At 39.7% G+C, this 25,022-nt stretch overlaps 1 protein-coding gene across 3 annotated transcripts in view; it reads left to right on the plus strand.

Annotated features, from left to right (window-relative positions):
* plcb4b (phospholipase C, beta 4b) overlaps window positions 1-25,022 on the plus strand; it is a 73,996-nt gene that overhangs the window by 2,188 nt on the left and 46,786 nt on the right. For 2 of the 3 annotated variants that reach the window (XM_004542148.2, XM_012916600.2), the window contains exons 2-3: window positions 1,687-1,728; window positions 19,522-19,588. The gene's annotated coding sequence lies outside the window, so the exon portion shown is untranslated. The remainder of the gene's footprint in view (window positions 1-1,686; window positions 1,729-19,521; window positions 19,589-25,022) is intronic. The other variant, XM_076873721.1, reaches the window with a different exon arrangement.

Raw genomic sequence — 25,022 nt, forward strand, 5'->3', positions numbered from 1 at the left:
GATAGTAAAGCTGGTGTTATTTTCACCTTGTCCATATGTCCTGCAGGCAGCTACTGTAGCAGGAACTACAGACTGAAGTACTCAGACCAAGTTTTGAGTACTTTGCATGTGCTATGCTGGTTTCCTGAAAGCTGTAGCCCAGTTGATGGTATCCCAACCATTCAAGATAAACATAACTTTATGGGTTTATAGTTGAGCAAACATGCCAAGTTTGAAGGAGGATCCCATGGCATGTTGCCACTTTTTTTTTTCATTTTATTTCTGCCAAGGTTATATAATTGCTTCAGTTTGTTCTTTCTCTGTTTAATAACAGTGTTATTAACAAAGTGTTACATTTTACCGTTTACCTTTGGAGTTTCATCCTGAAATTCTTTGGAAATTGAGAGACATTGTCTTGATGATCTCAAGAAAATACCACAATCTGGATCCAGGAACTTTATTTATGCATGTGGAGGGAATCTTCAGCCCAGACGGATGTAGGAAGTCTTGCACTGCTATGCATTTGTAGCTCCTATATGAAGGTTTTTAAATATTGGGATGTGGTTTTAAATCTCACTGTAGATGCTTCTGCTGATTTGGTGAGGACAGACTTCCCAGTCCAGCAATTTTAATTGAAGTTCAGGTGTATCTGGAGTACACTGGAGGGACACTTTTATGGCTGTGAGATAATTTGTAACTAAGCATATTATTATGTATATGTTCAGTGCAGAGGAGATTTAGCTCTATTTAAAATGTAAAACTGGGCAGATTGAGGGTGTATACTGGTATATTATATGCAAGCGTTAAGCCAATAAGAAGTTAGTTTAGAATGAAAAAGCTGAACTACATTTTAAGTCTTGGATGTAAAGACAGTGTATGAAAGAAAAAGGATGAAACTAAAACAGCATTTCAAAGCCTGGCATTGTTTTGTTGTGGATGTGAACTTGATTAGGCCATGAAATGTGTGTAAGACAGACATTACTCAGCATCAACTTTCGGGGTGTTTGTATCTCTGTGGAAAGCTTGAGATTGGCTGTAGGGTTTGGTCCAACTGGAGAAAAATCTCTTTTTCTCTGTCTGTTTTCTCACAGCGTTATTCTTGCCAGCATGATATCGATTTGCTCGAAGGTTGGAGGTTTATTCTAGCGGGACTGGATTTGGAATCCATCCAGTGGCAGTTTACTGTATATCTTGATTGCCTGTTTGTTTGTTAGTTTTTTTCTAAGACTAGCACACTTTCTCTCCATGGTTTCTGTTAGACTTGGGAGGGCCTGGTCTAGAGTCACTGACCTTTCTCCACCTCTGTCAGTTTGTTTTAACAGTTCTATGATTTGTAGAATCGTTATTTTCTCTTTTGTGCTCCTGCAAAGAGATCTTTGAAAGTGGAAGTCCTGAAAGCCAGATGGACTAACAGACCAACAGACGGGTAATGTGGGCACAGCGACTGATAGGACCAGTGTTGTTGTAATATGTTGAAAATATGCTGCATCGCAGAGCTCAACATGTCTGAACTTTGTTTTCCCTGGCAAGGGAGTAAGTGGAGGGAATCGGGATGCGTTCATCTCTGTGTGTGGTTGTATCTCAGCTCCTGACCTTCCTATTGTATAGCAGGGTTTTAGAACTCAGCCAAATAAGTCCACATTCAGGGTTTTGTTATTTATGAAATTCTCTCCCCTTCTAACTGTATGTCCTTTTTTGTCTCTGCAGGCCGAGATATGAACTCCCGCTGAAATTATTGATGCTGAACTGGTGAGTTTTGGGGCTGCCAGTGATCGCTGCAGCAACACAAATTTATTTTTCTTGCGTTGTGTTTCTTAGTTTGTTGTTACATTCTGCCCAACAGCGCCGCTGGCTTACAAGCCCCTGCGGCAAATATTAAAACGACACAGCGTCCAGAATTTAGTTGAACATAAAGTTTGGGAAAACAGAGCTTGCAATAAATCAATCAATGTAATGTATGTGTCAGTGTTTGATCTAACACATTTCTGCGTGTCTGCGTGCACTAATATCTACCTGGATCTTATTTTCCCGCCACTCTTTCTTTGAGGCCTCATTAGCGAATACAGACACTTTCTTTCCCGCATTAAATATTACAAACACGTTGTGCCGAGACAGACATCTTATTGGATTTGTGCTGAGTGATGAAAGCATGAAGTCTAAATTTTAATTGTATCTTTCATGAAAGGCTGATATTCGCTGATCCACTGCACACATCACTCATTGATAAGTAGGTTGCGTGACTGAAGCTGTTGCTTTGTGTTCCCCCGTGCCAAGTTTGACACTTTAATGAAGCTCAAATGTGATTGCTGCCTATGTGTTCATGATATATTTTGTATTAATGATGTGTAGCATCAAAGCTGTCTGTTAGCTTTGCCTGGTTCATTTTCATATGTCTCCTTTTATCGAGCAGAGAGGTGTGTATTATCTCTAAATTATTCTGTTGGCAAGAACCATATGACTAACTTGATAGTGACTAGGAAAAGTAATTCTTAAAACATATCTAAGCATTAGTTTGGAAACATGTTTTATGATTACCACATATTATAGTTTGTGATAAAGGTTTGATTATTGAACAGTAAGCTGGTCTCCTCTGCAAACTGCTGGTATTTCTGAAATACACAAAAGGTGTCTTTTGGCAGTCTGTCCCAAAAGAGGATGGATATCGCTCCTAACTTGACATATTCTATGGAATACAGTCGTGAAGGTTTTTCAGGAATCTATGCCGTCCTGTGAAAGATTAAGTACACCCTTCTACAGGAATTAAGAGGGTAAATGGTAGCCAGGTGGTGCCAGTCAAATATGATTAATGGATCAGCTGCAAGTGTGAGAATCTCTATAAAAGCAGAAATTTTGGTAGTTTGTTGGTTTTGAGCATTCATGTCTATGTTAACGCAATGACACAATCTTCATATGAGTGAACATCCCAGCAAACTCACCCCAGGGTCAGACCACTCAATTCTCTGAGAAACTGCAAAACCCCAAGAACCACAGCTCAGACTCTACAGGCCTGTTAGCTTGTTAAATGTTGAAGGTCATGACAGTACAGTTGGAAACACGAGACTTCAACAATATGGCTTTTTTGAAGGGTTGCTGGAAGAAAGCCTCTTCTTTCTTATATGGCAGCACAGATTAGGGGTGTAGAGTTGCAATCTGGACAACCACAAGACGTCTTGAACTATGTCTTTTGGACAAAGTGGAGATTTTGGCCATTATGATTCCACGATTATTGGTGAAAACCAAATGCAGTATATCAGCGCAGACACTTCATACCAACTGTCAAGCATGGTGATGGAGGGGCGTGATTTTTTGCTTGTTTTGCAGATACAGTACATGGACATTTGGAGTCATTGAGTTGACCATGAGCTTCTCTGTATACCAAAGTATTCTACATCTGACTTGGCTGAAATTGGGTCATGTAGCAGGACAATGATCACAAACACAGCAGTAAATCTCTAACTGAATGACTGAAAAATAAAAAATCAGGGTGTTGCAGTGACCTAGTGAAAGTCTAGACCTCAAACCAATTGAAATGTTCTGCATAAGCAGATGCTCACAAACTTTGATGAACTAAAACAACTTTGTAAACACAAGCGGGCCAAAATTCCTCTGCAACAATGTGAGAGTCTGTCTGTGAAGGTTCTCAGTCATCCAGGTCATCGTAGTCAAAGGAGCTTGCAAAGAAAAGCGTCTGGACTTCTTTAAGTTGCTTGAAGACGTTTCACCTCTCATCCGAGAAGCTTCTTCAGTTCTATGGTCAAATGGTGGAGAGTCCCAGATATAAACCTAGTGGGAGTGACCCCCCACAGAGGGACAAAAGGACCCCCTGATGATCCTCTAATCGCCTGAGCCAAGGTGGGAAACTGGGCGTGGGTCCCAATCAGCCAGAGTTTCGGGTGTGTGTGTGAGAGTCTAATAAAGTCAAACGAAAACTTATTAGAGTTGTTGTTATAAAGGTGCTTCTACAAGCTATTGAATCACTTTGTTTTCAAAGAGTTCTGTGAAGACTTTTTCATGTGTATGTTAAGAAAACAGGGCATGAAGTGACATCTACAAGTTCAATCTTGTGATTTACATACCTGGATAATTATGCACTTGTTGAAACAAGTGTTATAAATATCAGTTACAACTTTATACTTGCCTTCCAAATAATGTTTATAGATGACTTACAGAGTCTTTATTACCTGCTTAAAAAGTATGATAAACATTAGTTGTAACCTTACTGTAACCTTTCAGAAAATGTTAATAGATGCTTTGCAGATCAATTTTTAGCTCACACTATTCGTTTACCCTTTCTTAAAATGGTTATTATAAAGTACTGTCAAGAATTTACTAATAAAACCCCATCCTATTGGGTTAAGCTTCTACTTTAAATCCACCTGTACCAGTGTGTATGGCTTTTCACAGTAATAGATCGTGGGTAAATAAAAAAAAAAAAATTGGTGGTCATTGAAATAGACTGCCATATATGTGGCGCTTTTCTAATCATACTGCCCACTCAAAGTGCTATTTGCTACTATGTGTCACATTTAATCATACATTCATACAATATTGTATTTGTCACAGTTTTAATACTTGATTTACGTCTCATCCATAGCCAGTTTGCCTAACAAGCATGTCTTTGAACTAAGGAAGGCAAAGTAAACCCAGCAGAAATCTACACAGATGCAGGGAAAACATCCCAAGGTGGGATTCAAACCAGGAACATTTTTGGTGTGAGGCAACACGCTAAACATCCTAAGCTTACACTTCAGTAACTACATGTGACAGGAAAGAAGGGAACACCCAATCCTTTGTAGACAATGAGGAATAAAACAGCATTCAATAATCATAGTTTACATTATCAGTTTTGCCATCATGCCTCACCTTATTTTAGCGTGTGTACCATCCTGCTGGTGCAGGCTAAAAAACGTTTAATTACCAGTGTTAATGGTTATCAATATTGGATACAAATTCTTTTTACCAACATGATTTTTTTTAAACTGTCATCATGTTATGGAGCATTCCTGTAAAAAATCAACACCTCTTTGTGTTGAAGGATAAAATAATAAGTTCAGTGCTTGTTCAAACGGAGAACATAAGATCCTTCCTTCTCACACGTAAGAGAAGCGGTGTCAGCGGCAGCAGAGTCAACACACCTAAATTCCCACTGCAAATATTTACACGGATCCAGCACTCTGCAACTTTGTCCTACCCTGATGCATTTTAAGACCTTGGCATTCATTGAAAATATGGATGTGACAGGCACCTGAGGCAGCACCCGGAGAGAGAAGATATTACTTTTGGAGGAGCTTCATCTTTTAATGTAATCAAGTAGCATAAAGAAAATGAGTCCTCATAAATGGCCATACCAAAATAGTTACAGAGAAATGTAAACGTGGCAAAGTACCTTCTTTTGGATATCCAAAGAAGCTGTAACACTGCTTTTGTGCAAATGTGGCGTCTTTCAGTTGTGCACTTGCTTAGAAAGCTTTCTAAGAAACGACATGAAAGACTCTGTCCTCGGCCCGTGACAAGGATAAAAGGGTCAGAAAAACCTCAGCATCCGCCCCCCTCCCGCCCGCTCTCTGCTCTGATAAAACCACTCAGCTCCACTCCCACAGTCTCATCTTCACGTAACACGATAGCTGATCAAAAAGTGGCCTCAACCCTCACTAATCCAGATGTTGTGGATTATAGAGCTATGTGGGAGTACTATTAGCTGCCTAAACAAAGAGAGAGATCAATGATGAGAACGCGTGTCTTCACTACAAGGGTAAGTGTGGCTCGAGGGTGAATATAATGACGGGGGTATTCTCTGCAGATTCTAAGCCAGCAGCAGAGGGAAGGAGATGGGTGGTGGTGCGAGTGGGGGTGGTGGTAGTGTCGGCAGCGAGTGAAAGCAGAGCAGATAGAGAGCGAGCGAGACTCTTACTCTCACACCAACAGATGGAAGCTACAGTCATCAAGTCAATATTTACTCTTTCTTAATAAAAAATTGGCAGCATCGGCCTCGCTGATTCAGTAGCGGGCAGCAGGAGTATCTGAGCTTGTGCAAAAGAGGATTTGAGGAGTAAAAACAACACTTCAGTGATAATAACTGTGGCTCGGCTCCACGCGTCGGTCTAAAAATACGTTGGGACGAACCCTTCCCTCTCTTTTGTTAAACGCACACACGCTTGCAATGTGCGCATTCACTTTACCCATGGCTCAATCCACTGTGGGGATACATGTGAACGCAATTTGCACTTCCAATTAAACTGTCGACCTTCGCTCCAGAATGCAAAACGTGATTCTGTACCGTCCTCTCCTGGATAGCTATTATTAACCATCCCAGGCCCGTAATAGAGAGCCCGCGGCTTCACAACGCACCGACGAGGATCATTGCAGTCAGCAAAATTATCACATTTATCAACACTGTCAGTACTTGAAGTGGAAAATTAGCAGATATTTTACAGACTTATCGATCAAGCTTTTAATGGTTTATCTGTTTGCGTTACAAATGGGGCAAATGCAGGGAGGTCTTAAGTGTCTTCTTTAGGTGTTTGTTGAAAATAAAGTGGAGCATTAGTGTGTTTTTGGGAGGATACCAGTCATTTACATGAAGACAGAGCACTGTGAGAGAATAAGTTAAGATTCTGAAAACTGCAGAGTACATAGGGCGAGGGTTAGCCTAAAGCATCCCGCCCAGCCTCTAACACAGTTTCAACGCATGACTTGCTGGCCTGATCAGATGACTTGATAAACAGCAGGAATGTTGCTTCTTCCTCTCTCTACAACACTGCCCTTGTGGTGTGTGTGTGTGTGTGTGTGTGTGTGTGTGTGTGTGTGTGTGTGTGTGTGTGTGTGTGTGTGTGTGTGTGTGTGTGTGTGTGTGTGTGTGTGTGTGTGTGTGTGTGTGTAATTTAAATTATATAGCAGTGATATAAAGATGTTCAGGTTGGATTACGGATTATGTTTTTTGCTGAGTTTCCTGTAATGTCCTGTGGCATTATCATAACATGACTTTGTGTGTGTGTGTGTGCCAGAGGGGTCTCTTTAGGCAGCCCACTACTCTACAAGATAGCAATTATGTAACACTTCAGAGATTAGCTTATCATTTACCCTGCTCAGCTCAGTGGAAATGCAGAACACAGTACATGGCACAATTGTCTTTACTTCTTATATATATATATAAGCAGGAATTCCTGCTTATATATATGTAGATATAGTAGTTAATATGGGCCTAATTTATGTCTTTCTTTCTTTGTTTTTTTTTTTTGGTTTGAAAGACAAAGCGGATTTTAATGGCATTTTTTTGGAGGCTTTCTTTGGAGTTTGTAACTCATAAACTGAAAAGTACAAGCAGCGAAACAAACAGATTTTAGGTGGAGTATAAACACTGGGTTTAATAGGCGAATAGTTCCCTTCACATGGCTTTCCAAGCACTGCCAGAAATTTGTCAAAGAGCCTCGTGCATTTTTCATCAGCCACTTCTTGGATGTCATTTAAACAAACCTCTGTCCTTAGCACATAAATCCTTTAGATGGCTATCATAACAAACTGTAGAAGCAATGTGAAGTTTAGAAAAGTGTCACGAAGCACATGGTAAGAGGACAGATGTAAATTTTCCAGTGAAAAATGCTCAGACATTTTCCTTAGGTGACGCAATTATAGCACACGACATAGACTAGGAAATTCTATATGCTGTATATATTTACTAGATAGGAAATTGTAAATTATATATCACACATTGCGTTCACATGCATATACAGTACATATATCTACGATTGTTCCTAGCACTTGCTGAATTATAAAGACGTTTCCATTTGCGGAAGACAATCTCTAGAGCTTCAACAAGCTTTGTCTCTGTGTCCTAGTAGTGCCTTCTAAGGTTCACTTGTTGCATGTTTTTGCATTATACATTCATGTTCTTTTAAAAGCAATGACAAATCAAGAGAGTACTGTGCCAATTTCTCGAGTCACCTCTCATTTCCTTATGTTTTGCTTCCAAGGAGCCAGAGTTTCTGTTAATTTCTTTAAAGGGGTCTTGAGCAATTGTTTCCCAAAGTTTAGTTTTAGGACATCGGCCGCTCATTTACTCATCTTCAGTCCAGTCCTTGTACCTGACCATTTTTAGAGGAATATTTTGTTTAAGATACTTAGCACTAGGGCTGGGCTATATCATACCGTTCACGGTAATACCGGTGTAATTTTGGGCAATGATAGGAAAATGAAATATCGCGATAGAATATGGGTAAAAAGCGCATGCGCAGTGCCTATGTTTACATACGCACATGGCGGCGACGCAGAAGGAGAAGAGCGAAAGTGGATCGTTAAATGAAACCGATGAACCAGAATTGGTTTGTAGAAATGCTGCAACTTCAGTGGTGTGGAACTGGTTTAGCTTTTGTCCGTCAGATACACAACAAAGCACTATTTTTGGTAGAGCGTGATAGCGGGCCGTCGTTATTACCGTGTTGTTTGGAAAATACAGCACACTTAAAATCAATCCTTTGATTTTTCTGAAAGTCGACAGAGCCCCTTATAATCCCGTGTGCCTTATGTATGAATTCTGGTTGTGTTTACTGACCTCGAAATGATTTTATGTGCACGGCGCTCGAAAATCTGTCAAATGTTTTAGTACGACTTTGCTAAGCTACGAATCTGCACCGCTTGATGGATTGTCGGAGCATTAAAGCTATCGTAGGCAGGCGCCTCGCGGAGTGATACGTACTGTGGTTCAACATAATGTTACCGTATTGTGTGTGTGTATAACCTCTTTTTAAGTTTTGTGGATATTATACATGGTTATGCTGAGGATATGTCGGCCAATTTCCACTGGAAATGCCTTTTGGTTAAACTGTCAGCGAGGAATTTGCACTGTTACATTTTTATATAACTTTAATGCACACAAAAAAACAGCTGCTTGTTTAAGTGAAAATACACTGATGGGGTTTTTTGCACTAATAAAGTTGTGGAGTTGTAAAGTATTTTGTCTAGTGTCAATTATATCGTCAGTTATATCGTTATCGCAAATTTTCAAATGTATATCGTGATAAATATTTTTGGTCATATCACCCTGCTCTACTTAGCACTCCCTGTAGCATAACAAACTGTTAAGCATAAAAAAAGTCACCTAACTCAAGGGGCAAACCAGTATTTTGTCTACATGTAAAAGTCATCTTGGCAAAGAACCTAAACTTTAGATGGCTGTATGTAGAGCTGGGCGATAGAACGATAACGATATGTATCGCGATATAACTTTTACTCGATAGAGAAATTAAGCTATCGCGATAGACCTCGCCGCTCTTGTCCTCTAAAAAAAAAAAAAAAAAAAAAAAAAAAGGTCAGCCAATCCAAATTAAGTAGCGCAGAGCCGAACCAATCACAGCCGCAGCGTCACGTCGCGTGACTTGTTACGTACAGCACAAGTGCCAAGCCGCACGTGTGTTTGTTTGGGAAGCAGCCAGCGCATAATGGAGGAAATGAGTGTGCCGACTAGAAAAATCAACCGAGCGTGACCGAAGAGAAAACAGATGATGGTTCCAATGCCGAAGAGATTGTCGAACGGAAGAGCCATAGAAGCTCCGTAGTGTGAAGGTATTTCGGCTATTTCAAGTCTGACAAAAAACAGAGTAGCGTGCACTGTAAATTGTGCCGAAAGCAAGTCTGGAAATACAATAAACTGGTGCATGCGTCACACTGTGCGCCACGTTATTGTTTCGGTGAAATGAATTTCTACAATACTGTTAATTCTACTCTCTGCAGTGTTTAAATGCTTACATATACACACAGTTACTGTCCGTCCACACATACGACTCGGTTCTGCTTCTATGCCCCAGCTTTGTTTACTTTTTCCCACCGAGGCTTCTAGACTTCTGATTGGCCAACATTTCTGCACGGCTAGGAATCTAGCGCCACCTGCTGCTTTGGCATGTTCATAGCAGCGTTTTCCTTCATTTCTGCCTTTATGTGTGGACGGGATTATTTTTTAAAACGAAAACGGAAAATCTCCGTTTTCAAAAACACCCGTGTACGTGTGGACGTAGCCTCAGTCTCTGACTGGAAGCGCTAATTCGTCATTCGGCTTTTGTCAGACTAAAGTAACTGTTAAAACTGTTTGAAAAGCTCAGCTATACAACAAGGAGAGATTGAGAATTTCCTTTTAGTTCTCAGTTTATTTGATATTGACAAAAGTTAGTCAGTTTTGTCTGTTCTTCTGTAAAACAAACTAAGATTTATTTTTAGAATTAATATTTTGTTTCTAAGTGGAATTGACAATTTAGTCTGTTTTGTTTGTTCTATTTTGAAACTTAAACACTTTAGCGGCTGCCTTTTGTGTAGTTTGCAATATTTGCCTTTATTTATCTGAAAAAGTCTCATGTTCCTTAAGTACATCTACCCTGTTGAACTTATTATGGGAAATAAATATTTAAAAACAAGCTGCTGATTATTTCACATTTTACTTGTGAGCAACGGCACATTTAAATCTTACAAATATAGTTATTTGGCTTATATCGTGATAGATATCGTTATCGCCTGAAATGAAAAAAACATATCGTGATATGAAAAAATCTCATATCGCCCAGCTCTAGCTGTATGTCTCCAGCCAGGTATGAAACACGGTGGAGGCTCTCTCATGTTGGGCTGCATTTTCGTTAAAAGGATTTTGTTAAAGTTAATGGAATTATAAATGCAGAGTAGACTGCTTAAAAACATTACAAGAAAGCTGCCTAAGAGAGTTTAGAGTCTTTCAAGCTTGTTGGAATAGTTTAAACTTGCGTATATTTTGCCTTATACATGAGGGGTGGCTCAATACTTGCATTGCACAGTATTATAAATAAATAAAACTGAAAAGAGGCTGAACATCAAACACAGAACACAATAGTTGTGCTTCACTGAGAGTGGCTCAGTAAGCACACACAAACTCCTTTTGTTTATGAAGCTCCTGTTATTATTTAGTAAACCTGCTAGAGTTTGAATTAACAGTGAGAAGAAAACTGTATGAGCGGTTTCACTGCAGCACTGAGAGTAATGATTACTTTCACCTTAGGCCTTCAATTAAAAGCCTCTTCCAGAAATGCACCTCATTATGCAAATGAACCGGTAATTTTATTTGTACTTTTTGGTTCAAGTCACTTTTCTGCAGAAGTCAAGATGACAATCTAAGGAGGTCAAACATCCTGTTAGATCAGTCTGTGGACATGTTGTTTATTATTACACACGGTTATACTTAGCTTCCCATCAATTTGCTCTCCTCAACAGCTTAAAGTATGAACAAACATTCAGATTACTCAAAATGCAGTCGCTGTGCTTAACTCTTTACTACCGTGTGATTTTTACAGCTAAAAGCTGATTAGATTTCATGCTGCACACAGTGTGAAATGTTTTCTGCTCAGCAACTGAGAGCATATTGGTTACCATGTTGAGGAGTTGGAGTTGCAGAGATCGGATATTAACCTAATAGCTTACTCTGGCTGCTCTGTTTGTTCTTTAATGAAAAATAATTTGGTGACGATTTTTGATGAATGTGTAGTCCATTTCATTTTCTGCGGCAAATTGAAATTTCTGCCTTCCTCACAGTCAAAGGCACCCAGCATTGTGTCGTTGAAGTGTTTTTAATGTGAACTAGAAGCAGCTGTCTGGTTGATATTAGGAGTAATATAATACAACCGTGCATCTGTGTTAGAGTGTACAGTAGACGGTCAGTGAGGTCAAATTACAAACATTCATGTGGGATGACATGAATTCATCATCTCCTGTCAATCCTTTGTGTGTTAATAGACAATATGAGTCCAGCACGGGGCTGGCAGACTCCACCACTAACAAGAAGAACAAATAAATGAAAGGTTAATACGTTTTGTAAAGTGCCAGGGACTTCTTGTCCTTGTCCGTCCTCACTGTTGCATAAGGCAAAAAATGTAAAATCATCTGTTACCATCTTGGCTCTGTGATTCAGCCAATGTAGTCTCGAAGCCAGTAAGATGCGCACGGCATCAAAAACAAATTGCTTTATGGTTAGAATTGTAAAAAAGTAAAAGTGGCAGCATCTTTGCTGAATTCAGCCATGTTTGACCTGAAAATGAGAACGGGACCAATACATGTGGCAGACTCAAATCATTAGCTTTTCACACACCATTAGCAGCACATGTTTCATATTGTTATGTTTGGCTTGACTTGAAGCATTAGATGGCGTCTCAAGCTGTGGAAGAGTGTCGGCTGTGAGTCACAGCAATGCTGGCTGAAAAAGCAAAGTGTAAGTGCATGTTTGGATAAAATGACTCTGGTCTGCCTTGCTTTAGGGTCATGGAAAAACAAGAACCTTTTCTTTCACGCAGGTGTTTGCTGCTTTTAGTGCCTACAGGTGAAAATGGGGTCAAAGTTTAAAAAAAATGTTGAAATTATTTTTAAAGCTGTGAGCAAAAACATGATAATCACAACCTGCAACATCAGAGAGAACCACGTTCTCTTTCTTGTCGTTTTTGCCTCTCACCAATCTCTTCTAACAGTACAGCCTTTTTCAAATACCAGTTGCCAAACGTTATGTGTGAATTGCTGCTTTGTATGCATGTGTGTCTGCAGGAATACACAGACTTGTATTTGCAGAGGAGCAATAATCAGCTGCCACTCTAGAGACTCTCAGCTATGCTGATTTTAATGACCAAAGCATCCACCATATCTTAGCAACTAAGTCCAACTAAGTACGCAGCTTTGGTGAGAGCAGTGTAGCGGCACAACTTTGAAAATAAGAACAAAGGAACCACCCAGTCCTTTGCACCATTATGTTGAACAGATGAAAAAAGTAAAAAATTAAAAATTACATAGGTGGCACACCAAGACTGGATGTTTTTTATGTATTCAGGAGAGTCTTTGGATTAAAATTGCCTAAGCTTTGTTAATAAATGCATAAATGTTTTTGTTTTTTTTACTTCTGTAACCATTTTGTCTTTTTAAACTCCTTCAAAAACTCAATTTATATTGTTGAGATGATTTTATAGAATAACCTGGGCATAACCTCCACATTCACTTGTCTCTATCATGTGGCTCTACAGCTAATCAGCCAGTCCTCGGCTGCCTTCTTACACCTGCATGAGCATAACCTCTGCATGTGAAGGACATGCATTTTATGGTGAACAGAGATTTCTTTGAAAATGTCAAAAACACTCATGTGGAGAGACATTGTTTTCATTTTTGAATGATTTATTTTTATTTTTATAATGAACCTGTATTATATAACATTGGGCAGATGGATGACTGCAGTGTTATAGATTCCTGGTCTGAAACTTAATCCCTACAGTTTTTCATGTCATAGCAGCACAAATTATGCTGTGTAATAGCTATGAGCTATTAGCTGAGGTTGAATGGTTTCCTACCATTGGTCCATGCTAATAAAATCTACTAATTAGCCTGCACAATGGCGGAAGGGGAGAAGTGCTCTCCGTTTGTGTCTGATGTGCGCAGAGAGACCAAGACCTAATTTTTTCCTTGTTAAAGACAGTCGTCCATCATTCTCCAAGGCAAAGCGAGCGATATTCTCTGACTCACTAAGCAGAAAAATCCTCCCGCTCACCTTCTCTCTCTCTCTCTGCCAGGATTTTACTCTCTTTGGCTGCCTCTCACTCTTTGGCCCTCAGGGAGCTGGCTTCTGACAGCATCACACAGAAAAAATAAAATTGAAAAGTCAAAGTGTATGTGAAATGGTTTGGTGCCTGTGCAGCTTTGTCTTTGTCTGCTTGCCTTTCTCCCTTCCTCCATTGTTCTCTACCGCTCTCAGGATGCCGCCCTCTTTGTCTTTACCTCCTATTTCAATTTCACCCACGTTCTACTGTGAAGACAGTAAAGAGAGTGATGTTTCAGGTTATTTATTCCATTCATGCCTGCGTGGGTCTTTCTGATGGATTGTAGTACATGAATCTATTGGGAGAAAAAAAAAGGATGAAAAACAAAAAAACCTCATAAATAGTTGAGAGAGCTTCTAGCACCGCTCCTGGCATGACTCATTTTGTTTATACTGCAGTGTTAGCAGAAACCGAACGTAAGTTCCAATGAATGGTGATAGTATTGAGTTCAAGTCTTTATATTTTAACCGCTTCCACGCTACAATACTAGTCCGTGTCCCCGTTTTCGAAGGTTGCAGAGAGTGGACATTCATCGAAGAGGTCATCCGGCACTATCACTAAAGTGGATGCAGCATTTTGGTTGCTTCGAATTAAGTTGTGTTGGAGTTTTGAGATTTTAAAGCCGGTTAAACAACACCAGTTCTTACAGAGTCATTGTTATACAACTGTTGTTTACTCTCAATTTTCTTTTTAAATTATGCTAAGTAAGTAAAAAGGTCAATATTTGCTGATGTGTTTCGATGTGTGTGACTTGGTGTTGAATCGAAGAAGACGTGAGGTATCCAGAGAGATGCATTTCTTTCATTTTTCCTCATGTTTTCAGGTTTGTCACTAAATAATTGTAATTTGTACATTTTAGTCATATAAAAAATTAGGCTGGTGTTTATGCAGTTAATGAAAATGGTGCTGAATGGTATACTGCACAACTTTACTATCACTATTCCTTGCAGTATAGAAGTATGTTACTCAAAATATTTGTATTGAGTGATTGTGGATACAGTTTACGAACATATAGAAGTGTTTTGGTTTGTTTTTTCCCTTTGTTTTTGTTGCTGTGGCAAGAAACAATCAGAAGAGCTCCACATGTCTGAATCGTTCAGAGGTTCATGATTTCGGATCTTGATTTTTAAATGTTCGTCTTTCATAAACGTTACTAATGTTGCTAATTAACCACAGTTAGTGAAACTGATTCTTAATAGGTACTGCATACATAAAGGTCCTACTTAAAAGTTGTTGTGGACTCCTTCAGCAGCTGCAGAGCATGTAAAAGGTGAAAAAAGCTATGTTCTGGGGTTTAGAGTCACCACCAAAGATAAGACACAAACATTATTACTTAATTTGAATACTTCCATTCGTAGAACAGGTACTTCTTTGGGTAGAGTGTTACTTTCAACGGGTAGTTTTGTTTTGTCTGCTAGCAGCAGTGACATGCAGCGGTAACATTTAACTAGCCTGTGGCTATTCACTACCTGGACTTTCATAACAGTAACCCTTCAACATACAATACAAGAAGTAATAGACAAAGGAGTTCTTAAAAAAAAAACTTTATTGGATTTATAAAAACAGGCTAGTAAATATCCTGGCTTAAAAAAATAACTTTACTTCTTTGTTATAAACTTTATTGATGCATTTATGTTATTTGTGGTCAGTGCAGCTGTGTGGTCTTTTTTTTGTATGATTTGGATTGAATTTGATGAATGTTTATTGGTATCTTTTTGGGCTTCTGGATGTGTCCAGGTTATTGAAGACTCCTCCTGTTGGTGGAATTTTACTGTTGGAATTTTCCACTTTCACCCTAGGTTTGGATGAACACCATATTTGGAAGGCCCCAATTAGTGGAACACCAATAGAAAAGATTCGGTGTGTTGATAGATGAAGGCCTGCATACCAAAACATGCTCACCGTGCCATGAGAATAAAGCCATTGGAGTTTGTTGGTATTTTAGTTTATTTCACACTCTACATCTTGATAGTTATGAATACACCATCTAGATACTTTTAGTGTACTTCATGTAGCTAAATTTATGCACATCATAGAAAGTCTAAGTCCAGAGAAATGGGATTCTAGACACAACAAAAGTCTTAATGCCATGGTGACAAGTTTCTAGTCCTAGCAGACTCATGTCTGTAACATTAAGTCATGTTATTTTCAGAAACTGGAAACGGGGGATTTAGTAACTTCCAGGAGCCTCAACTGGAAACCTTACATTGACATAAAGACATAATCCCCATAAAACTGAAAAATGTAATTTTTATGCTTTGATTTGTTTGCAAAAAAAATTCTGTGAAATGCATAAATTTGTAAATGTAGGAGATATCAGCCAACTAGCTCCTGATGGCACCTTCCAAACTGCATTACAGACAGTAGACTGGTGTGAGCTATTATAATGAAATGGTGATGTATGAAAGGTGAAGTGTAACTTTAGTGTTAATGTTTGTCAAGCTTTCTATCCCCCAGTCTTCAGTCTGGTTTTCCTACTTTAGTCCTCTGAGAAAACAAACTATCCTGCATGACACAGCTGCACACAAACACGGGGGGAGGGATTTCTCGGAGTCCTCCTTTGGTCGTTTTGAGAGCTGATGTTATTTAATGTCCCTTCAGAGTCACTCTCAACATAGTTGCAATCGGGGGCCAAATGAGAATTATCATCTCAGTGCCCTGACAGGTGCTGCTCATGGCAGCAAAGCCGTCAACAGCGTGTCCCACAGAGAGCTGCGCGTCAGCCTTTGGGTTGGGTCGATTTCCTGAGGCGGGGACATATGTCGTTAGTACTTGAACTGTCATTCTCTTCACCTCCAGACCAGTTTATGTGAGGCATTTTGGTGTAAGCTTGTATGTGTAGATAATGACGTATTATTTTCAGATTAGGCTATTTCAGGTAACACGGATAATGTCATTTCCCCGGCCAGATCCCATCCTGTGATACCTGCGGGAGTGTGTGCGGTTGGCAGTGTTGTTGTTTTAATCAGCACCCCTGTGTGCTTCCCCTGTAAAGCCGTCATTTGTTGAGTGATGGTCGGCACAGCTGTTACTGTTTATACCAATTAAATCCTGTGACAGGCAGGGGAGAGATTAGCAGCTTCTTACCTGTTGCTTTAATCAAAGGAATGATTACCGCATGGCTGGATGTTACTTAGAATAGCACCTACTAAAAATATACTCGTGTGTGCATGTGTGTGTCCGCACAGATGCACAGAAAGAAGAGATGTAGCAAGAAACATCTATTTTTTTTGTTTGATATTGTGTATTCATGACTGAACTCTTTTAGCTGTGCTGCTGGTTGGAGTTTCCATGGTAGCACAATTGAGTTCCAGTTTGTTAGCTTTGTCTGCTAAAGTGTAAAATATCTGTGTCCACTTAGCAGCATCATCACTTATTTTCTTCTACTTATTATTATCCCTAGTAACAGCAGCAGTAGTATTTTACAGGTTTCCTATGTCGATTCATTCTTACGTCGATGGATAAAAGAGGCCTGGTGAAAAAGCAGGACCCAAGTATTGTTAACCTGTTCTCTTTATAGGGCTCTTACTAAATTACTTAGCAGAACATGAATATTGGTGTCTGTACATGTGTCATGGCTTTTTTGATACACAGTGTATCTGCTGATGCTCTACCCTGGCTGAAGAGGCCTGTGAACAGCTCTTGTCCAGTGAGTCCACTTGACATGTGGAATATTTGATCTACACAGGCCTCTCCCACAGTTGCAGCTTATCTACATGAAGAGGGGGAGAGAGGGATCGGAGGCAGATGACTCAAAATAGATGGTGCCAGATCAATACCAAGCTCTGTATTAACTTCATTACATGGGCCTGCTTTTTTGCAAGGCCCAACTGATGCTGGGATTTTTTGGAGGTGATTTTTTTTTGGTAGTAAAAATGTTGTATATATGTAGAGTGAGGTCAATAATTAGTTGCACAAAACACAATTTTTGCACTTGTACTTCCAAGTACTTGACTCAAGTGCAGCATTTCAGCTTTAATGTTGTTTTTTTTGGTCATTTTTTTTTTTGTTTGTTTTTGTTTACAAACATTTTTAATTAACAAGTTAGGAATTAATCAGAAGTTGGATTGACGAGCAGTTTCGTGGCCAAGTCAAGCCTGTTCCCTCATTATTTCATGACAAATGATGCGGGCATAATATCTGAAGTTATAGTTTTTTACTATAATGTTAAAAACAGGGTGCTGAGAGACGTCAGTGCAAACCAAACAAGCAAACCTATGGGAGAAGTCACAAAAACATTAGGTGTGGTGCAAAAAGAATGAACGCACCGAGCAGCTCAGCAGCACCAAAAGACCTGAAAAACCACAGAAGACAACTCGAGTGTGTGACGACAGTTTCATTGTTGAGAGAAACAACTTTACAACATCTAACCAAGTCAACACTTTCAAGGATGTAGGCGTATCCCTGTCAAAGTCTACAATCAAGAGATACCTTTATGTAAATACAAAGCATGTACAATGTAAATACAACAGGTTCATAAGGTTCAAACCACTGGTTATACTTGAAAACAGGAAGGTCGGATTATAGGGCACGGTTTGGACAGATGAAACCAAGATTAACTGGCATGCATATGTATAACTGCCAGTGGCATTAAGTCACTAGTGTTTATTGATGATGTGAAGCACCAGGATGGATTGTACTACACTTGCTACACTCTCTCCTCAGATTCAGCCAAATGCTGCAAAATTAATCAGACAGCGCTTCACAGATTGATAGATAATGACCCAAAGCATACTGCTCAAGAGTTTAAATAAATAAAATATTCTTCAATGGCCATGCCAGTCACCTCGTCTTGGCTCAGCATCTTTTCAGTTATTGTATGCAAACTGAAAGCAGACAAGCAGCAACTGAGGGTGGCTGCCGTAAAGCCTCATAATCTTAAAGGAGGAAATGCAGCATTTTGACATGTCTACTGGTTCTAGACTTCAGGCAGTCATTGACTGCAAAGGACCTGTATCCAAATATAAAAACAGTCCATATATTGACATTGTGTTAGTTTCTCTAATTAATTTGGACAACAACTGCAGTATGTTTAAAGCTGGAACTCACGAGAGGAACCTGTCACAAAATATATTTCTTATTGGGCTTTCAAAAATCTCCACATTAACAAGCAATCATAATCCCAGATGGAAATACAACCTTAAGAGCAGCAACTTTCCCTCACTTTACTTGTTGAAATCTAGCTTCTGCTGTCTACACTTATCTGGCAAAGTTTATCTTGCAAAGTGATTGTATAAAGAAACCATTACTGGCCTGTTCCTGTTCTAGCAATGTGATGGTGATGTGAGAGACACAAGCAGAATCACGGTCACTCCTAAGTACAGGAAATGATGAGGAATTTTTCTTGTCTTCAGGCCTGAGGTACCAGATGCCTTGCCAAAAGGGGGATTATCTTCTCCTTTCCATCTATAGTTTGGTTCTTGTTTCACTCATCCGCGTTGCCTCTCTGTCTGCACCTTTTGACCCAATCTGTGTTTTACATTTACGTTTTAAGCTTTTAGCAGACTCTGTTTTATTTTCACTGACATACCTGCCTCTCAGAAGCTGCTGCAGAGCAGATGTGGAGGTGGTGCCGTTTGTCTAATTTGCCAGCTCATTTCCACCAATCTCTCTGACAGAGGCAGCCTTTCTTACGGGAAGCGCCTTCCATTAAAAGTTTATTTAGCAGAAGCCAGAGGAATGATTAAAATTCTGCACTTGCCAAATAGGATGAGGAACATTACTGGGGAGCTGGTGATTACACCCCAGTGTGTGCGTTGTGTATGTGTGAACAGGAACATGCTCGTGTACATCTTTTTTTTTTTTTGTCTTTTGTCAGTGTCTTTCCTAAAGGCATCACAATCATCTGTAATATGACTATAAGTGTATGAGAGGAAGCTGAATAATGAAGTTAGCACGTATCTGCAAATTGGACTAAATTTCTTTTCTCTCCCCCTCCCGTTTGCTTTCCCCCCTCTCTTTCTAGAGTGGTCCACTGCTATCTTCCAGTGTTTCCCCTCCCCTCAGTTTTCTGTCTCCCTGTCTGTCACCTGGTAAGTACTCTCAGATTCACCTCCCACATATACAATACAGAGGCTTTCAGTGTTTTTCATTCCTTTATGTAATCATCAGCTCCCTTGCTAGCTTGAACTACAAATTGGTTTAACCTTTGCAAAACAGAGCATCATTTCTGTAAAGAATGTACATATTTATGGCACATGACAGCATGGTAGGTATACAGTATACATACTTATGTTGAGTACAGTTAGTAGTCATTTGTCTTTTCAATTCAGCAAAGTGTGTTAGACAGTGCAGGATTAGCCTAACAGACAAGACTTAATGTTGTGAGTTAACTGAGCCAGAAATCTGTGTGAATAATGACTCAGTCAATGAAACGTGAGGAAATTATGTGCCGGAATAGGGAAAAACATCAAGTTATTAAGTGATATTTCACACAGTTCTGCTAAAAAGTTTAACAGATTTTAAAGTGTCACAGATCAAAGAGACATACACTTGGTAATTTTGTATTTGGCGTGTACACCAAAGAAAAAACAACACAGTGCAGCAGCAAACTGAAACAATCTTTCAAAAGTGGATAAAAACACCAACATTTGCTTTTTTTGTCTTTGTCTAGGCATTATTGTGAAAAATCCAACTTTTGAAATTTCCAGTTTACCATCATTTCCATCCAGGAAAACATAATTTCAACCACTGGATACATTTCAGAGGTTTTACTCTCTTTTTAATCCTTTTGACAAGAAGTGAGTGAAATTTATAACTTAAAACATCTTCAGAGCTTCTTTGTTTCAAGTAAAACTCGGACTCGGATGTTTAACATTCATCCTGTGATCATTTATAGTCGTTTGATGAATTTCATTTAGCTCCTTTACCGTTAGCTCATCTCTCTCACGCTGTCAGATCCTGTCATCAATATTTTTCACAGGCTAACACAGTGAGACAGTAATTTACTGTTACCATACACCAGCAGTCACTTTAGAATCGCCAGTTAACCTGACAAACGTGTCTTTGGACAAGTTTAGACCGAGAACCTTTTTGCTCCATTGACTAACTGCTATTTATTGTATTGGCCAACCCGTATAAATAATCTAACAATACTATTTTTTGCCCTCACCTAACACCCCAAGCACATCTAACACTGCACCCACAGACACTTTGTTTTGTTTTGTTTTGCACAAATGAAAACCCACTGAATGCATCAGGGGGTATCTGGAGTTCAGTATCTTGCCTAAGAACATTTCAGCTCAGGGTTGAACCACTGACCATTACTTGTACTACCATGCCCCAGACCCACTTAAAAAAAGAAACTCCAGAGTTACAATGTTGACTTCCACATAGTTTAAAAATTATACATCTTTGACTAACATAAAAAAGGACAAGTTTAGTTTATCTGAATTATTATTATTTTTGCCTTTGTTGATGGGTATATTGTAAATGGCTCCACATTTTCAGATAATTTTTAAAAATTAATTATAAAACAGAGTATTTTTTTGCAAATACCAATTTTACTCAATTATACTATTTGTGTCCATTTGAACAATTTCCCTGCAAGGTGAAGTTACCAGCTGTGCTAACAAAATATCAACTGGTTAATTGTTATACCTTCTGTTGCTTGAGTGGGTGCTGCACTGTGGCTGCTCAATGCCCCTAAAACTTAGGGTGAAATCTTATCCTTACAGCTTTAAATCATTATAAGTGCATAGATTAGAGTGTATTACATCGATATATGTTTAATTACGGTGAAAACATAATTACAGTCTTTTAAATAAAGATAATGACGGTGTTAGTACCCACCCAGACAACGCAGTCATCAAGTTTGCAGATGATACCACCGTGGTGGGGCTCATCTCTGGGGGAGATGAGACAGTGTACAGAGCTGAAGTTCAGAGGCTGTCAGATTGGTGTGTAAATAACAACCTGGACCTCAATACCACCAAGACAAAAGAACGGGTAGTTGACTTCAGAAGGAGGAAGTCCGAGCTGCTGCCTGTCAGCATCAATGGCGAGTGTGTGGAGAGGGTCTCCAGTTTCAAGTTTCTGGGTGTGCACATAGACACAGACCTCCAATGGAGCTCTAACACCTCTGCGGTTTTTAAAGAAGGCCCAACAGCGTCTCCACTTTCGGAGAATCCTCAGAAAAATGGACCTGAAGAAGGAGCTGCTGACCGTCTTCTACCGCTGCTCCATTGAAAGTGTGCTGACATATTGCATTGTGTGTGGTTCTCCAGCTGCACCACAGCACACAGAAGAGCTCTCCAGAGGGTCATCAACATGGCCCAAAAAATCATTGGACATCCTCTTTCCTCCCTGAAGGACCTGTACAGCACTCACTATCTCAAGAGGGCACGCAGCATCCTACGGGACTGTACACACCCGGGACACCGGGTGTTTAAGCTGCTGCTGTTTGGCAGGAGGTTCAGGCTGCTGAGGTCCCGAACAAATAGACTCAAGGACAGCTTTTACAACAGGGCAATAGCCCTGATCGATGCAAATAGCTGACCTGACTGGCTACCTCCCTGAACTTTTTGGGGGGGGAGGTAACAACGGTAAAAACAGTAACAATAATAATATTTATATTTATAAGGTGCAATAACAATTAATGTGCAATAATAACAGTGTGCAATACAAATACACTTATTCTTCTTTTTTATTACTAAGTTATTATACTGTGTTGTGTTGTTTGTGTTGCGTTGTAATGTGTCGTATCGGGTCGTGTTGTGTTATATGTAGTGCCGACAGTTTTCCAATTTCATTGTACTATTGTACTATGTATCACTGTGCAATGATTGATTGATTGATTGATTGGTAATTTATTTCAACATGTGAACAATATACAAGTACATTTAGAAAAGAAATGAGAGAAAAAAAAATATACTATACAAATTACATACAAAAAAACATTCTGATTAATTTACATGTTGAAAGGGAGTGGGAAGAAGTATACACTTATTTAATCCCACCCCTGTCCCATAAATTATCAGTGAATATTTAGTCAGCTTCCTTACTGATATAATTTGATAATGATAATAAAGAGTTATCTTATCTTATCTTAATTAAAAATATGTCTTCAGTTGGGGTGGCAGAATAAACTAAGCTTTGTTATGCACTGATGGTGCAAGTATAGGACAAGCAAGGAGTAATTTTCTTTCACCCACTGAGGCAGGTGTTGCAACATTTTTTTTTTCTGTTGTAATAATCAGTAAAAATCCAATTTGCATTCACCACCTGTTGAATCTGAATGTGGGAAGTGACTGGTATGAATACCAGCACTCACTTATAAGAATTTTTCAAGAAAAACACTCAGTGAACAGGCTGGTAATGTTTAGAAGAAGCTCCAGTGTATTTCTGCAGAAAATGAAAATACATTTTATTATTAGTTTTTATTGTAATATAAAGCGGGTAGTTCAGGGAGAGCTTTTTCAATGTACCCAAGAAAGCGTCGACAGGACAAGTTGCCTTCAATTTGTAATTCCCAGTTATCTCCGATCACCAGTTAAAGGGCTTGTTTACTAGAATCGAGGGACTCTGTGGATCTGTTTTTTATGACTGTGCTTATGTGTGTGGCTGGGGCTTTTAATGATAGGGGTAGATGGTCTGTGTTTAGAGATGTGTTCTCTGGTATTGCCTCAGGGCTGGGAGGGTTGGGTGGGCTAGTGAGTCCCCATGTCTCTAAAAATACCCTTTGGGATCCCATTCAGAGGCTGAAATGCGCCTATTTGTGTGTGCGTCTGCATGACGCTGCTGCAGCCAGGCAAGCTAGAGGCTATTACTGGCCAGCAGGGTTGCTAGGGAGACCAGTCGTGTCAGAGAGGAGCAACATCTGTGGGCTGTTTGTTTGTCGAGACAGGTTTTCCTTTTTCTGTCTCACGTCTTTCTCTCTCTTTTTCTCCCCCTGTCAGTCAGTGCCAGGGAAAGACTAATGCTGCATGTTTTCAAGGTTCATGCAGAAGTCTCAGTCTCTCATCATTAGAGCTTTCACACATTTGTAAACATCATTCTTGCATATTGAGCTGATTTAGAAGCTGGGCTTTCTTGGGAAATAGTTTAGCTGTCTCTGCTCAATCATGCTCACAGTAGGCCCTTGGGCTGTCAGTCAGGAGGGACTTGGGGGGGCTTTTTTTCACTGAGTTCACGCCAGTGGAAAGGTCAAATTCTGGGGAAGCATTTAACCCCTGCCCCTTCGTGCTGCCTCTCTCCTCAGCTCCCCTCTCTATATGGACATGTTCTATTTCCACTGCTCCTTTCTCCTGGCTGCCTCCTCGGCAGCTCAGCGGGGCACAAATTCTCTTTTAATAGGTACATATTTGGGCAATAGGAGAAGTCCCATATTTGTGAGCAACCCACTCCCCCCCTCCCCCCCCCCTCTCTATCCAGTTCTTGCCGTCTCAAGTCTTCAAAGCTTCTCTTCGTTGCACATGTTCTCTCTTGGTTATCCTTAATTTTTCTGTCCTGTAAGATGGAGCAGAGTAAGGGCAGTGGGTGGAGGGTGTGCATCTTTGGCAAACAGATGTGACAGGGCACTTCCCAAATTAAATTTGTTCTTTTGAGCATCCTTTAATTTGGAGCATTTTAATCCTGTTAAGGTCTCTAACTCAGCAGGGTGTTGTTTTTGCAGGAGCACCACAAACTGGTTTCAAAGTTTATCATGAATCCAAGATGCTTGAGTTTATCTGAGCACAAGGAAATCTTTTTCAAATAAAATTCAGATGCCACTCAAGCACTTCTAGTAGTTCACCCAGAATATTATCTACGCATGTGTATCCTCAGTAATCCTGACCATATTTGGGGAAACCTGGTCTTGAAGGGCCCTCTGCATTCTGTGTGTAACAGGGCAGAGCGAACCTCTGACCTCCTAATCCGGTCTAAACGAGACCGTCACACACACACACGTGCATGCGCAGACACACACATGCAGCACAGTTGAGCAGTGACTTTGTGACGTAACAGTCATTTTTGGAATAATATGGTATTTTCACTCTGCAAAGGCCAGTTACCTAACATTCATCCCCAAATTAACAGGCTCCTACCTCCATCACCTCAGAGTGATACAGCAATCCATTTACGCCAAGATAAGACTAAGCTGTGAGTTTGATTCTGATTGTGTCCCCAAATGCCTCTAGTTGTATTAGAATATGCATATCATCCCCAAAAGTACCTCCTCAGCGATAACTAATTCAATTAGTGGCTGACACTGCTCTATATTAATGTGAACCTAATGCTTGTGTTGAGACAAAAGCATTCTGAGTGTTACTTCCAGCAGCACATTGCATGAAAGGTAGTCATTAGAACTATGGCATTTTAATTACATGTTAAATATTTTGTCTATGCTTCTACATTAATGCCTTTTTAAAATTAAATGCAGTCTTCTCTCTTTAATGCCAGTGTTCCGGTCATATTTCTATTATTAACCCGACACGGATACCATCTCCTCAGCATCACCTCTTGAAAGATGGTCTTTTCCATATTCCA

The sequence above is a fragment of the Maylandia zebra genome, linkage group LG15 (assembly GCF_041146795.1).
Source record: "Maylandia zebra isolate NMK-2024a linkage group LG15, Mzebra_GT3a, whole genome shotgun sequence".
NCBI classification, from domain to species: domain Eukaryota; kingdom Metazoa; phylum Chordata; class Actinopteri; order Cichliformes; family Cichlidae; genus Maylandia; species Maylandia zebra.